The sequence below is a fragment of the Colias croceus genome, chromosome 12 (assembly GCF_905220415.1).
Source record: "Colias croceus chromosome 12, ilColCroc2.1".
NCBI classification, from domain to species: Eukaryota; Metazoa; Arthropoda; class Insecta; order Lepidoptera; family Pieridae; genus Colias; species Colias croceus.
The window spans coordinates 5,634,933-5,650,894 of record NC_059548.1 but is presented as its reverse complement, the minus strand read 5'-3'; the positions used below and the strand labels follow the sequence as shown (position 1 = coordinate 5,650,894).

Below are 15,962 nucleotides of genomic sequence, written 5' to 3'. Positions count from 1 at the left end.
TATGAAATTTTGCGCTGTTTTAAGGGTTAGTAAATTTGTATGAGTTTTGAAACTCAATCGTTAATAGGTATGTATGCTGGTTATATTAATTAGTAAAATACGTGATAACATACAAATAATTTAGCCAATTAACTGTTAACATTGAAATAAATGAACAAGTAGAATAAACAACATCAGATTAAATTAATCATATGCTTGTTTCGTAAAGTGACTTTCGAAAATATGATAAATGTGTAAGTTTCAATTTTCAAGAACGAAACGTTCTCGTTCAACACTTGATGTACGTCATAACGACGTCTCCAAAACATATTGCCGAAAAGTAATATTTTAGTTTCATGATATATTGACTTCCTTATGTTTAATACAAATATTTTCTCTGAAGCTTGACACCATTCTATATAAAATATACTGATGATTAAAAAAAAACGTTTTTAAATGTGAAAGCTTTAAAAACAACCACCACACTCGGATAGCGGTGATGCGTAAGATTATTTATTTATTTTACTCTTTAATACAACTAAACAAACTTACATACTAGAACATACAAAAATAAAAGCAGGGAACAGTTTAGTGTATTTGGCGGCCTTATCACTTAGTAGTGATCTCTTCCAGGCAACCAGGGCAGAAGGTAATCAGCTCAATTAAATTGTAAAAGTAGGTCGAGAGAAAAAGAAAAAAAAAATATAATAATAATTAGAAATAAAATTATAATAATGATTAGAGCCTAAACAGAATGAAAAAACCATTCTATTTAATATTCAAGAAGAACATTTACATTCTTCGCCAAGAAATTATACTCGCACTTTACATTTTTAAATAAATATAAATAACTAATTGTCTGACAAATGTTTAAAATCAGATTTTGGTTTTTTATTTGGCTGTATGTAAATTTATTGTATAAGCAAATAATTACTTGTAACTTTTATTAATTACCTATAGATTAGTTGTCACGCAAATTAGTGGTAACGCCTACACGGCCTACACTAACAAAGTCAAAGAGAACATTCGTCATAAAATGGCATGAAATCGCAATTAAAATGAAATATTGTTTTGATGATATATATTTTTATCTGTATAGTTAAGTATATAGAAAATCTAATAAGCTTTTTAAACTCTATTTATTTTCTTAATGAAGTATAAATTATGCATAATGCATAATATCTATTCCTGGAAGATATACAATTCCATCTCTAGGTACTCAAGAGAGCACCGTTATTATAGGAATATTTTCATTTGTTTCATATAAAATAGTTAACACATTTTATTGTCAAGTAATGATACTGCGCCTTTTAAATCATTTAATATCCAGTAAACACATATTTTTACGAAGAACTGCAACATTTTCAATTCATTGAAAACGTATCCGCCCTGTTTTCCAGGACCTATACTCCCTGCAAAGTAAATTACATGTTTTTGCCCTTTCAGGCACAACCCTTGTTATAAACTAATACGTATATACTATCTCAATATAGAGACCTATATATTGTAGCTCCTTACCTAATTATAAGGTCTCCAAGGCACTCCCAAGCATTGACATAACAAGGTCAATACATGTGACAAATTAGTGGTGCGTGCTTCCGCTAAAGTTGCTTGATTGATTGCCCAAACAATGTATTACCTATACGTAAAGAGGGTCAAACACTAATGGATATTGTTTAAACTGATTTGCAATTAATATTGAAACTACAAATTATTATTATAAGGCTAAGAGGTTTATTTCAGGAACCAATTATTCTTTAAGAAAACTTATTATTATCAAATCTATTTTATAAAGCTGCAGTTTTCTTGATTGGTTGCTTACGCTCAGGAACAAATTATTGAAAACATATTTTTGTGTTGGATAGTTAATATACGGAGGTTTCATAGGCTTAGTAACAATTGACCAATAGAAACGAAGTATCAATTAAAAATGTTGCCAAAGCGGGAAAAATAGTCCTTCTCGAAATTTATTACTGTGATCTCCTTTTTGCGGTTTTCTTTACATCGTAAATGCTGGATTTTACTTTATAGGTTATTATTCTTTATAGGATTATCCTTAGATTAATGCATTGTAATGGATTCTCGTGATAATCATTTTTTGTAACAATTCCTTCTTATGGTATTTATAAAGTAATATTCAATTCAAACAATAACATAATATAGCCTTGTTATTCTACACTTATAAAGAAGGATATATCCTGCAGTATTCGGTATAAGAAATTTGCAAAACTTGGTTGCATTCAGGTAGGTTAATGCCATTGCATGTTCAAAGGAAATACGATAGAGTGCAATGAACTTTCTCAACACATTTTCTCGACTAGAATGGGTAAACAGACATTTCAGACGGTTTCAGCGGTACGATAAGTAACATTGTTTTATTATGTAAATTTCTATTTGCTGGTACAAGAACACTTAAACGCAATAATTGTTAACGCTTTACTTACTTTTAACTTTAATTAAACTTTTCGCCTCCTTATTAAACAACACTTAGTGCGCCAAATTATGTCATAGATCCCTCTTCGTATTTTTCTTTAAAAAAAAGTATTTGTCAATCCTATTCTTCGTCTGTTATTTTTGATTAAAAATCTATTCCCCAATGATACTCAAAAAAAAGCCATCATATCATCATCATCAATATTATGTAAGTGTTCGTATTTCTTGTCATGCTTTTTAAGAATTGGGTTGAAATGTATTTATATTTCTGATTGAATACACGTATTATATGTCGATAGTAAATTCCAATCCAACTTCCTCACCAAGTAAGCTCCTTTACAATATTGACCCTTTATAATCTCGTCTTGAACTATTGTTAATTCCGTTGTTAGGCAAAGTGTCAAAATCCCTACATAGTTCATATCTTGTAGCCATGCCTTTGTTAAATCATCAGATTAGCTAGGCTAGGGTATAGGCTTCATTGTCAGGCCTTGATGTAGACCCGATAACAAACTCTTGACATGGAAAGCCAGGTCTATACCATTTTCCATACTAAAACTAATTAGTACATGTCTGAAAGTACTTTGACAAACACCGCTCCTAAGTCAACATAATTTAAGAAGCGCTAACATCAAAACATCAAGGATCTCCTCAGTTTTAATTCTCAAACATTATACTTCTTCGTAGGTATTATATTATACAGATACAGATAATATTTATATTTTTTAAGCGTTTTCTGAGTACGCAAAACTGGTAACAATAACACGTTAAATAAACATTGTGAAAGCTTGGATGAAATATATTCATTGTCTTGGATTTAATATGAACATGTGAAACAAACTTTAAAGAATTGAAAGCCTTATTTATTTAAAGATAGAATCCTTTTTCTTTTACATAGTGTTTCAATCATTTAGGAACATGCACGTGATCAGCTTTGTACGAGAATGTTGTTTATTTTCTCAGAGGAAGGAACCCAGTAGTACAGTTAATAATAATATAGTATAAATACTATATTAGGCTAAAACGTTTTACATTAAATTTTAAGTTTAATTTGTGCTTCATATATCAGTATTATTTGTCACCTATTTAAGCAGGCTGAACTTTATACGAATACAGCCGATTAAACTAGTCATAAATAAGTTTCGGTTAAATTTATCGATTGACATCTGTCTCCGGAATCTGTTAAAAGATAATATTATTAGAGACTTACTTTGGTACTAATGAACAAATTATTTTATCGTAATATATGAGCGCTCTAGTCAACAGTTTTCCTATTAAACTTAGCATTTAGTTACTTTCAAGGAAAACTTAAAGACCTCTTTAAATAAGGATAATAAGAACTAAAACTTTATAATGCTTAAACAAGTATCGTGAGAGCTTTAAGAAAATTAGTTTATTATAGTTACAAGTTACCTGAGTCCTGAACATAGCCTAGGGAATTATTAATATGCAGTCTATTTTATAGGAGTTTCATCATTTTAATAATAATTTTTGTCTGAACTTATATAGAGGAAATTTTTGAGAGGTTGTATTATTATTATATATTTTGCACTGATATTCAAATTCAGAGACTTGATAAAAGCAATGAATAAATCTATACTATTATTATAAAGCTGAAGAGTTTGTTTGTTTGTTTGTTTGTTTGAACGCGCTAATCTCGGGAACTACTGGTCCGATTTGAAAATTTCTTTCGGTGTATTTTATCGGTCGCTCATTTATCGAGGAAGGCTATAGGGTATATATCATCACGCTACGACCACGACACAGGACAGGAGGTCAGCCACGGGAGTGAAACCGCGCGGAGCAGCTAGTCTGATATAAAATTTTATAAAGTTACTAACTATGGAAAATCTTGTCTATCTTATGCTCTAATGTGATAAACACCAAGTTTAAAGCTATGAGTATCGCTGATTGACTGGGTTCTGTGGTGGATGGAATCTGTATATAATATTTCAATATAAAAAAGTACATTCCGTTTTCTAATTCACATCTTATGAATCCTTCTCTAAATAAATTTTCTTTTTTTAATACAATGCATATTTTAGAAATGAATCTTAAGCGCTCAGCTAAACAAACAGCTGCATTATTTAAATAAGACGGGAAGAATACGTAAAAGTAAAAAGGAAATAAATCCGTTGACTGCGGTAGTGAAATTTTCGTCCGCCTTTATTAAAATTTCAGTCAATCCAGAGCAGGCTTAGTCGCATCGCTTCCTACTCGAGGCTTTCTCACTCAAAAATGAAGGAAAATAGAATTTAAAATGTACAGTTTAAGAGTTATATTATTGGCAGAAAACTGACATATTGATGTGAGACGTGGGATATACGGATATAATTATACTTCTAACATAATTTAAAATTTCATAACAAAACTAGATTTCCGTCCGCGGCTTCGCCCGCGTTTTCAGAGAAAACCCCGCATATTTCCCTTTCCCGTGGGATTTCCGGGATAAAACCTATCCTATCTCTCAAGTTGGATCAAACTGCACATGGTGTGCGAATTTTATTATAATCGGTTAAGTGGTTTTAGGAGTCCATTGAGGACAAACATTGTGACACGAGATTTATATATATTAAGAGAAGAGAAGATTACGCATTACCAACGTACGGTGAAGTTGAACTATGGCATTTTGTAAAACTTCAATAAGAGCCTTTTTAAAATGCTATCTGCAAATAGCAAAAAAACACTTATATTATACTTTTTAATAGGCAGGATTTGTAAAACATGTAATTTAGTCTAACCACTATTTTCAACAAACTAACTAACCACAGAAATTTCTATATAATAAAATACACAAATTAGTCCTACATTACCCCCGGGACCATTACTAAAACGCAATTAAGAAACTCGTTAGTAATTAAGTGTAAGTGTAACACGCCCAAAATGGAGATAGGTACTTTAATTTAAGTAGGTACGAGGAAAAAAAATTTGGTCATTTAAAAAAATACCGGATAGAAAGGCCCTTTTTTTAATTATTTCAGAGTTTCTTGTTTTTGAAATCATTTTCGTCGTCATATGAAAATAAAAAATTTATCGGATTTAAACGAATGTTCAATAAAAATATTGCTTCAGAGATTCTGATATTTATATCTCCCGTAATTTTAAAGTCACACTCCATAGAGGCATAATATAGTGTTGCTTTGCTTAAACATATTATTAAAGCTTCATTTTTCTTTAATTATTATAGATCGAATTTTAAATTCAGGCACTCAACTGATCTGGCAACTACAATACACATAAAACTTATATGGGATATATAAATAAATACCCGATCCTCAGTAAATATTGTGCACACTTGACCTTTACATAAACAACCCAAGGGCCGTTTGCGAATTCCTTAAAATGCAATTCACAAATCCGGATATTTAGATATCCCTCGAGAAATAAGTATCCCAATTGAATTGTAAAAATTCCGTTCGGATCGTCGTTTGTGAATAATGACCCGAGTTAGACTGTAGTTTAGGAAGAAAAGGGTTGACGTACGTAGAAAAGCCTTTCTCCTTTTTTTATTATATAATATCACTCTCTTGCTACGTATAAAACACTTCCTAAAAATTATGACAACCTGCCCCCCTAGACAAGTGGCTTTCTATTAGCGTAACGTTTGGAATAGATTATGAATGTATGACATTGACGTAAGCTGTCGATACATTTATCTACAGCTTATGTCAATCTCATACATTAATAATCTATTCTATCAAACGTTACGCTAAACGAAAGCCACTTGTCTAACCCCTCAGAGGGGTACACCTTTGCAATTCACCTCAAAACTCTATGGATATATCGAACGCTATAAATACAGTCTATCCACGAACACAAAGCCTACAAATTACATTCTTAACTATATAACATTATTTCATTCTATTTCTTTCTTATATTGCAGTAAAACAAAATAATCTAAACGAGAAGACTTGGCACAATTTCCTTTCCGAACCAAAATGCGACAGCTGCAAGTGTAGTTCATCATTGTTATCGTTTCTCCGTTATTTTCTTATTCTAAACGTTATGTACGTTTTAAAAGCAATTTTATTTAACATTAATTTTCATTAGCAATAAAAGGGATGTTATTTTATCCGAACAGCGTCTGTTTTCCTTGATAATTATACGCCCTACAACAAAAATTAGGGTCCCGGCAATTAAGCAATTACGCTTTCAAATGAAAACATAATTTCAGTTGTAAAATATTTTGTTTGCACAACATATTTCGCAGATTGTTAAATTGAAACTAAAATTATTATACTCACATGAAACCTTATTTTTGTATTATATTTCAATTAAATGTTTTATTTTATAATATAATAAAAAACGACGTATGGCACTCGGGGACTGCCGCGGTAAAGCTATTGCATGCCTTGCTAGTTGTTATGCCTTCAAGCCACACCTCCGCCCGTCAGAGTGGGGAGCGTGAGGTTTTTCGTTACGGAATTTCTCGATTCGGTCCCCGCGCTCAAGTCCCGCGATAGAAGCTATACAATAGCTTAAAAATATTTTCTTTTTTTTTGAAATCTACATGTATAAAGTGTGCCTAGGTTTATTCGCTAACGATATTATGAAACTACACTAAAGTATGTATAAAAGAAACATTCGAATATTAAATAACGACAAAAGCGACACGCAAAAAGGAGAAGTATAAACAACCCAAAAAGATTTCAACCACACTACAAACAATTTTATTACCAAGCTTCCATAATACATTCTCATTGATTTCTAATAAACCTTGAAATAGGACATGCAATGCTTGTTATTGTGCGTCTAACTTTTTGAGTACCTACCTATAACGTTTCAACGGTACTAGTAAATCTTTATAATCATTTCAGTTATAATAACATGAACAAACTGCTAACTATATTTTATATCAATCGTCTTTAAAAAAGAAAAATATCATGCATAGTCCCTGTGAAAGCTGAATATCATGGAGACGTCTGCTTCTATTTCTACCAAACAAAGCTAGGAATAATCTCGTACAACTCTCAATAAAAAATATCATATTTGGTCCTTTCATTGAGAACTAGCGGTCCGCCCCGGCTTCACCCGTGGTCCATGTTTACATTTTCTCTCCATAAGAACCCTCCTCGTACTTCAAAGAATATTATAAAAAAAGAATTAACGAAGTCGGTTCAGCCATTCTCGAGTTTTGCGCTTACCAACACATTCAGCGATTCATTTTTTATCATATACTAGCGGTCCGCCCCGGCTTCGCCCGTGGTACATGTTTACGTTTTCTCTACATAAGATCCATCCTCGTACTTCAAGAAATATAATAAAAAAATAATTATCGAAATCGGTTCAGCCGTTCTCGAGTTATGCGCTTACCAACACATTTTGCGTTTCATTTTTATATATAAGACTAGCGGTCCGCCCCGGCTTCGCCCTCGGTACATGTTTACGTTTTCTCTACATAAGATCCATCCTCGTACTTCAAGAAATATAATAAAAAAAGAATTATCGAAATCGGTTCAGCCGTTCTCGAGTTATGCGCTTACCAACACATTTTGCGATTCATTTTTATATATAAGATTATAGATAAGATCTAGGATTCTACAACCAACTACCTTCACAGGCACTAATAATTCTGCTTCGGACGTTATATCTTCTTGTGAGACACGAAAATCCAATTATGCGCGATTAAATCTAAATTTCATAGGCGCTATCAGCGTTTGTGAATCTTTCAGTTATTACCTACGAATGTAACAGTATATATGGAAGAAACCTTGACCCATCGGCTCAGTAAAGCTACCACAAGAGATAAAATCGATAAATTGCCCTAATACCGCTCACAGAACTTAACAAAGGAGTTAAGAGCTAAGTTTTAGTTGGCTTCAGTTAAATGTTGCCTTATAAGGGTGGAACTTTATCAGCACTCAGCAGCTTCCTACGGACAATAAGAGGCATTGATGCCATAATATAGAAATAGAAGATAAAATAAATGTTGAGTAGTGCCTTTGCCCCCGTAGGTTGCCCCAAATAATAAAGCCTTTCCTTCAATGAATTTATTGCTCTTCACAATATATAAGTGTTATTTATGCTAGCCGTTATGCACTACTGACTTTAAATTCTAATAAATCTAAAAAGCGTCGGGGAAACAATGTGGACGCACACATATACAAAAAGCTCGATCAGCGAATTGTACATGTGTGTCCCTACATTATTCCCCCCCTTTTTCAAAAAAAAACTACATACACTCCAAAAAATACAAAGACAAACACAGAAATTGCCGTAAAATACAAATGAGATAACAATGCAATACTGAATACATATTAATTCGTAATATTTCATAATGTCACAACAATAAAAATAAGATCTTACATCTAAACGGCTTAGCCTAATTAAAATTGATCGGATTACACTTCACTACACGAATTTATCTTTATGTTACAACTACGTTACGATATTATTATTTATTTTACGCGTATCCCGCAGTGGGCGGCGCAGGCTGGGTCGCTTGCCCCAGCGTCGCGGACGCTCGTCCTTGGTTGGCCTTATCCACCTCGCGGCGTAGCCAACTCCTGATCCGGCGATGGCAAAAACCACGCAGGCCCAATAGAACTATGACCGTAACGATCACAGCCAATATGATCATTACTATGACCATGGTGTTGACGTGATCGTCTATACTCCTGGAGTCTATTTGCACGTTTGCAACTCCTCCCGTTTTCTCTTTTGTTGCGTAGTTACCCATATTGGTACAAAAAAAGGTATATGAACTAATTGATAAGATTGAACTGTCCCCACTGCGAGCCGATTAATAAATGAATGTGATTGAATACTGTACAAATGAAGTTAAATAAAATGCTAAATGAGTGACCATATTATTACCTATGTAATCCGATATAACTTACTAAGTAAATAGGTACTAATTATTACAAAAACAGGAAATACTAAATAAGCATCTTCAATGCGTAAAAACAAAACTATCGTATTACTTTATTCTTTCGCAATAGTTACACAAAAATGTAAAATATGCACAATATAATGTTAATCATATTTATGTAAAACATAAAATGAAATGATTAAACAATAATATGAAACGGTAAAAACAAATAAAATTACATATTTCAAAACGTTGTATAGTGAACAATTAATATAAAAATTTGTATAAGACGCAATATTACATGTAAACTAATATAAACTTACATTCTAACAAAAATGTATATAACACACAAGTATAATAAATTGAATTACATACAATACAGATAATACTTCGAATTAAAGACAATAGCTAAATACTGTGTGAAAGTACTATATCGCAAATCGCACGGGTCGTCGGATTACGCGACCGCTCCTAGTTACGCTTATGGGTGGCGCATGCTTAACCGACTTCGATAAAGATGTATTATGTGGAACAATATTGTTCTCAACTGTAACATCATCTTTTAATATAAAGGCTGGCTTTAACCTGTCAATGGAAACGCGTGCGACTCTATCCGGAAATTGTATTTTAAAAACTTTAGAACTACGTTCTAACACTTGATAAGGACCATCATAAGGCGGTTTTAGAGACCTGTGCACTGCGTCATCTCTAACAAAAACGTGACTACAACTTTGCAAATCGGAATAAACGAATATTTTCTTTGCGTTCGTCTTATCTCTCGTCGGACGATACTGAGATATAGTTTCACGGATTTTCTCTACCAAACTATAAGGATCGTTTACATCACAGTCATTTGTAGAACTATCGTAGAACTCGCCAGGCAAACGTAAAGTTTTACCGAAAGCCAATTCTGCGGCACTAACATTACTATCAGTTCGTATTGCTGCTCTCAACCCTAACATAACAGTGGGTAATTCGTCTAACCACGTTTTTTTACTACTAAGCAGTCTCGCCATAAGGGCTGCCTTCAACGATCTATGCCACCTTTCCACCGCGCCATTACTTTGTGGGTGGTAAGGTGTAGTACGAATTTTATGAATACCCAAAAATGACATTAACTTTAAAAATAGATTCGACTCAAACTGACGTCCTTGATCGCTAGTAATACGGATGGGACAACCATACCTAACTATCCATCCTTCATAAATATGCTTAGCAACGACGTCTGCAGTAATTTCTTTAACGGGAAATGCTTCAGGCCAACGCGTACATCTATCTATAATTGTTAATAAATATCTAAATCCCTGTGGAGATGTCGGCAATGGACCAACTAAATCCACATGGATATGCTCGAATCGCGAAACTTCCGGGAACTTTCCTATATCCGAAACAACGTGACGCGAAATCTTCGACCTTTGACATGCTACACACGCTTTGGTCCATTTCCCTATATCTTTATTCATACTAGGCCAAAAAAATTGTTTAGTGACCATCTTCCGAGTCGTACGTATACCGGGATGACTTAGATTGTGAACACTATCGAAAGCAATTTTTCTAAAATATTCTGTTAAATAAGGTCTAATAATATTATTTGAAACTTCGCAATATACTCCTTTTTTACAAGTCGGTAAATACATTTTCTTAAATTTTACATTATTATCGCTATGCCCACTACGTGTCATATTAATCAAGTACTCGTCTTTCGCTTGCGAGTCAGCAAGTTCGTTGAAGTCGAGTACAGTCGGGCAAACAATTGTTTCTACGCGCGATAAAGTATCGGCTACAATATTATCTTTTCCGCTAATATGCTGTATGTCGACCGTAAATTCACTTATAAAAAGTAATTGTCGCGTCCTTCTAGGCGTTTCTTTACTGTCATTACCTATTTTAGAAAATGCATGACATAATGGTTTATGATCTGTATATATTGTTAAAGGACGGCCTTCAAACAATTTCCTAAAATATTTTATAGCTTGAAAAATCGCTAGTAATTCCCTATCATAAGTAGAATACTTTTGCTCGGTAGGCGAAAATTTTTTGGAAAAATATCCTAGGGGTATCCACTTACCTTTTACTCGCTGTTGCAATACCGCACCCATACAGGTATTGGAAGCGTCGGTCATCAAGGCTAAGGGAACATCTAAAAGGGGATGTGACAATGTGACGGCATTTTGTAGTCCTATCTTACATTGCACAAAAGCATTATCACTAACATTGTTCCAAATAATTTTCGATTTATCATTTTTCTTAGAATTTACTAAATATTTATTGAGTTCGCATTGATGTGACGCTAAATGAGGTAAATGTGGTCTATAAAAATTGATCATTCCTAAAAATCGTCTTAAATCCGATACTGTAACGGGTTTAGGAAAATTAACTATGGCCTCGACCTTGTCTTTGAGTGGTTTAATTCCATCTACACTTACTTCGTGACCTAAGAATTCTATACGCGACTGTCCGAAGCTACACTTGCTTAAGTTTATAGATATGCCGTATGTATTGAAACGTTCGAATACTAACTTCAAATGTTCTTGATGTAAAGTCTCATTTTCGCTGGCAATTATGACGTCATCTAAGTAACAAAATAAAAAATCGAGACCTTGTAAAACGGTATTGTTCATAAAACGTTGAAACGTTTGTGCGGCGTTCCTTAGGCCAAAACTCATACGGGGAAATTCAAAAAGTCCAAAAGGGGTAATAATAGCAGTTTTTTCTATATCGCATGGGGCAACTTTTATGCAGTGATAGCCTCTATTTATGTCTACTTTTGAATATATTTTTTTATTAGCCAATATAAAAGTAAAGTCGTGTAATCGCGGAACTGGATATCTGTCGGGTTTTGTAATTGCGTTGAGCTGTCGATAGTCTCCGCACGGCCTTAACTCGCCATTCTTTTTAACTACAACATGAAGCGGGCTAGCCCAAGCACTTTTAGAAGGCCTACAGATACCTAATTCTTGCATAACCCTGAACTCTTCCTTCACCTTTTTGTATCTATCCGGGGGCAACGGTCTAGCTCGAGCATGAATAGGTGGGCCGCTCGTCTCTATATAATGCAAAACGTTATGCGATGTAGTTTCTTTAAACGACATCGGCTTAATAATGTCAGGAAACATACTTAGTAAATCGTAATACGGGTGACCTTTGCACACAGAATTTAGCGATTGTTGCGTACACGAAACTAAGGAGGCTAATACATGTAAATCGGTAACTTGATCTATTAACTTTTTTCGATACAAATCAACTAATAATTTATGATGTGTTAAAAAATCAGCTCCCAATATTGGCTGTTTGACATCTGCTAAAATAAAATCCCAACGGTACGGTCTTCTTAAATTAAGATTTAAAACAATAGATTTAACGCCATAAGTTGCAATTTCTGTACCGTTAGCAGCGTATAACTTAAGATCGGATCGACATAATTTATTATATTTAAATGGATTTCTAGGTACGGGTAAAACGGATACATTGGCACCGGTATCTACTAAAAATTTTAAGTTAGTATTTAAATCTGTTACCATGAGACGGCTGCACGGCGTGATGGTACAGACCTCCGCCGTAGTCTGCACCTGCCTCGCTAGTTTTCCGGCTGGGCGGCTGCTGCGCTGGGGCTGGGGCTTCTCTTCCAGGCACACGGTGGGATGCACTTGTGAGCGCGCTGCCGGAACCTGAAGTGGTAGCTGCACAACAAGTCAGGTGCGCCGGGACGACGTCGCTTCGAAGATGACCTTGAAGACTCTCGAAAATTGCGTGACGGTGTTCTGGGTCGCCGGTGTACCGCTCGTGATCGTGAGCGCTCGATGTTTGAAAGACGCTCGTTGATTTTCGCCAATTCCGCCGAAAGGTTGCCGAAACGGTTAGATGTAGGCATCGCCATGTTAAAATTTAAATTCTTCCAATATATTGTCTTCAAAATAATTTTATTGTTATAATTTCTTGTTGTTCTTTGTCGGGGGTCACCAATGTTGAGTAGTGCCTTTGCCCCCGTAGGTTGCCCCAAATAATAAAGCCTTTCCTTCAATGAATTTATTGCTCTTCACAATATATAAGTGTTATTTATGCTAGCCGTTATGCACTACTGACTTTAAATTCTAATAAATCTAAAAAGCGTCGGGGAAACAATGTGGACGCACACATATACAAAAAGCTCGATCAGCGAATTGTACATGTGTGTCCCTACAATAAATAAAAATAAAAAAGACGTGTGGCACTCGGGGACTGCCGCGGTAAAGCTATTGCATAGCATGCCTTCAAACCACACCTCCGTGTCCGTCGGAGTGGTGAGCGTGAGGTTTTTTCGTTACGGAATTTCTCGATTCGGTCCCCGCGCTCAAGACCCGCGATAGATACTATGCAATAGCTTAAAAATAAATAAATAATAAATATTTCAGACACGGCACGATCTGATCCCATACTAAGCTTTCGCTTGTGTTATGGAAACCAGATGGCTTATAAACATACATATTACATATATAATTTTAAATAAATACTTATATACATAACACCCAGACACACAGCAAACATTCATCACACAAATATTTACCCCGGGTGCAGGGAATCGAACCCACTAACCTCAGGAAAGTAATATGATATAGATAATATAAATATATTCAATATTCGCTGTCTCGAGCTTCTTAGGTTATACATATATGTTAGCGCGTTAAATTTAAAGATAAAATTATATTTTAAAAGTAAATCAATTGATTAACTTCATTAATTATTTTAACAATAACCAATTGGATAAAAGTATTAACAGTCATTTAATTATCGAGTAATAATATTTCATGTCGTATTCAAAATAACGATCAAAACAACACAAATAACACCTGCGCTGACTCACACTGTCACACCACTCGAATAGTTGTTTTGATCGTACTATAAATAACGGTCGTCTGCAGTTGCAAGTCATTCTTGTCTTGACTTTGGTCGAGTAAAGATGTCTAAGAAATATTATATCAGTATTTAATTACGTAATACAACCACGCTCTAACATCAGAAGTAGAAGATGAACCAGCCCTTACTCGGAATCCTGGCAGGCTGGCACAAATTCTTCTATCATACTACGTGACAGTGTGCAACTGTCACTGTCACCATCATGATAGTATACGACTGTGAACTTCAACCTTCGAAAAATCTTAAGCTTCGAAATAATTGAATTGAATTTGACTTCAAGTAAACAAGAATGAAGGAACTCGCACAAAGTGTGTTTTCTTGTGCGTTGTGTGAAGTAAATTTTTGTGGTGTGGAATATTGTAACGGTAATGTAGTTCATCAATATTAATGTGATGTGCAATTCGGGCGGTTGTCCAGGATATTTGAGCCTTTAATTGTGGTAAGCGAACGACGTGCTTATGTCGCAAATAATAAGTTTTTGATCCCAGGGAATTTGAATCCAATGTGGTGTCTTCGATGGCGCCCAGTGTAAGCTATTGTGTTGGTAAATTATTATTTTTCTGTATTTTGACAATTGAAAAGCGCTTCTAAGCGAAATCCAGTTGAATAAATCAATTTTTGAGTTTGAGTTCATCATGTGGATGTGACTGGTGTTCTATAAGGTCAGTTTGGCCGAGCGGTTAATTTTGTGTTAATACATTGTATTGAAACCACGAGATAAATTACCGTACTCATTTCAAATGAACGTACGAGGACGTTATAACTTGTGTTTTAACTTTTAATTAAGTTCCAGGACTTATGGTTATCACTTGAGATATGAGATACAACCAGATGAGATAAAGCCGCTGTTCGCAGCTGGCAGAACTCGATAAGCTATCGAATCCTATGTACAAATATCATCAAATCACAAAAATACAAGATAATGATTGCTATGAAGCGAAAAGTAAAAGCAATTGCTAGACTGCTATTGTGTCCTATGTACGTGTAAGAATAGTACCAAAGCCAAATTTAGATGACCGTGTTAGCGGTAATGGAATCTAATTATGATAATCGACTGCCACTTGTCTGTACGGGTCTTCTGTGACTTAGTCTGACAACTGGGCAGATAATAATACAAATCGAATGCCACTTGTCTGTACGGGTCTTCTGTGACTTAGTCTGACAACTGGGCAGATAATAATACAGTCGAATGCCACTTGTCTGTACGGGTCTTCTGGGACTTAGTCTGACAACTGGGCAGATAATAATACAATCGAATGCCACTTGTCTGTACGGGTCTTCTGTGACTTAGTCTTACAACTGGGCAGATAATAATACAATCGAATGCCACTTGTCTGTACGGGTCTTCTGTGACTTAGTCTTACAACTGGGCAGATAATAATACAATCGAATGCCATTTGTCTGCACGGGTTGTTACAACCGGGCGGGAAATAATAATAACCTGATTGTCACTTGTCTGACAACTGGACAAAGAAACAAATAATTTGAATACTTAAAACAAGTCTGAATGTCACCAGCGCGAACTATATTATCATTCCAACAAGTGTGAATTATATCATTGATATTTTGAGTTTTGAATTAACGCTCAGAGCACGAGCTTCTTTCAGAATGGCCGTGTTAGCGCGTTAAATTTAAAGATAAAATTATATTTTAAAAGTAAATCAATTGATTAACTTCATTAATTATTTTAACAATAACCAATTGGATAAAAGTATTAACAGTCATTTAATTATCGAGTAATAATATTTCATGTCGTATTCAAAATAACGATCAAAACAACACAAATAACACCTGCGCTGACTCACACTGTCACACCACTCGAATAGTTGTTTTGATCGTACTATAA

The 15,962-nt window shown here is 34.5% G+C and overlaps 1 protein-coding gene across 2 annotated transcripts in view; it reads left to right on the top strand.

Annotated features, from left to right (window-relative positions):
- LOC123696479 overlaps positions 1-15,962 on the top strand; it is a 49,881-nt gene that overhangs the window by 23,505 nt on the left and 10,414 nt on the right. The window lies entirely within an intron of this gene.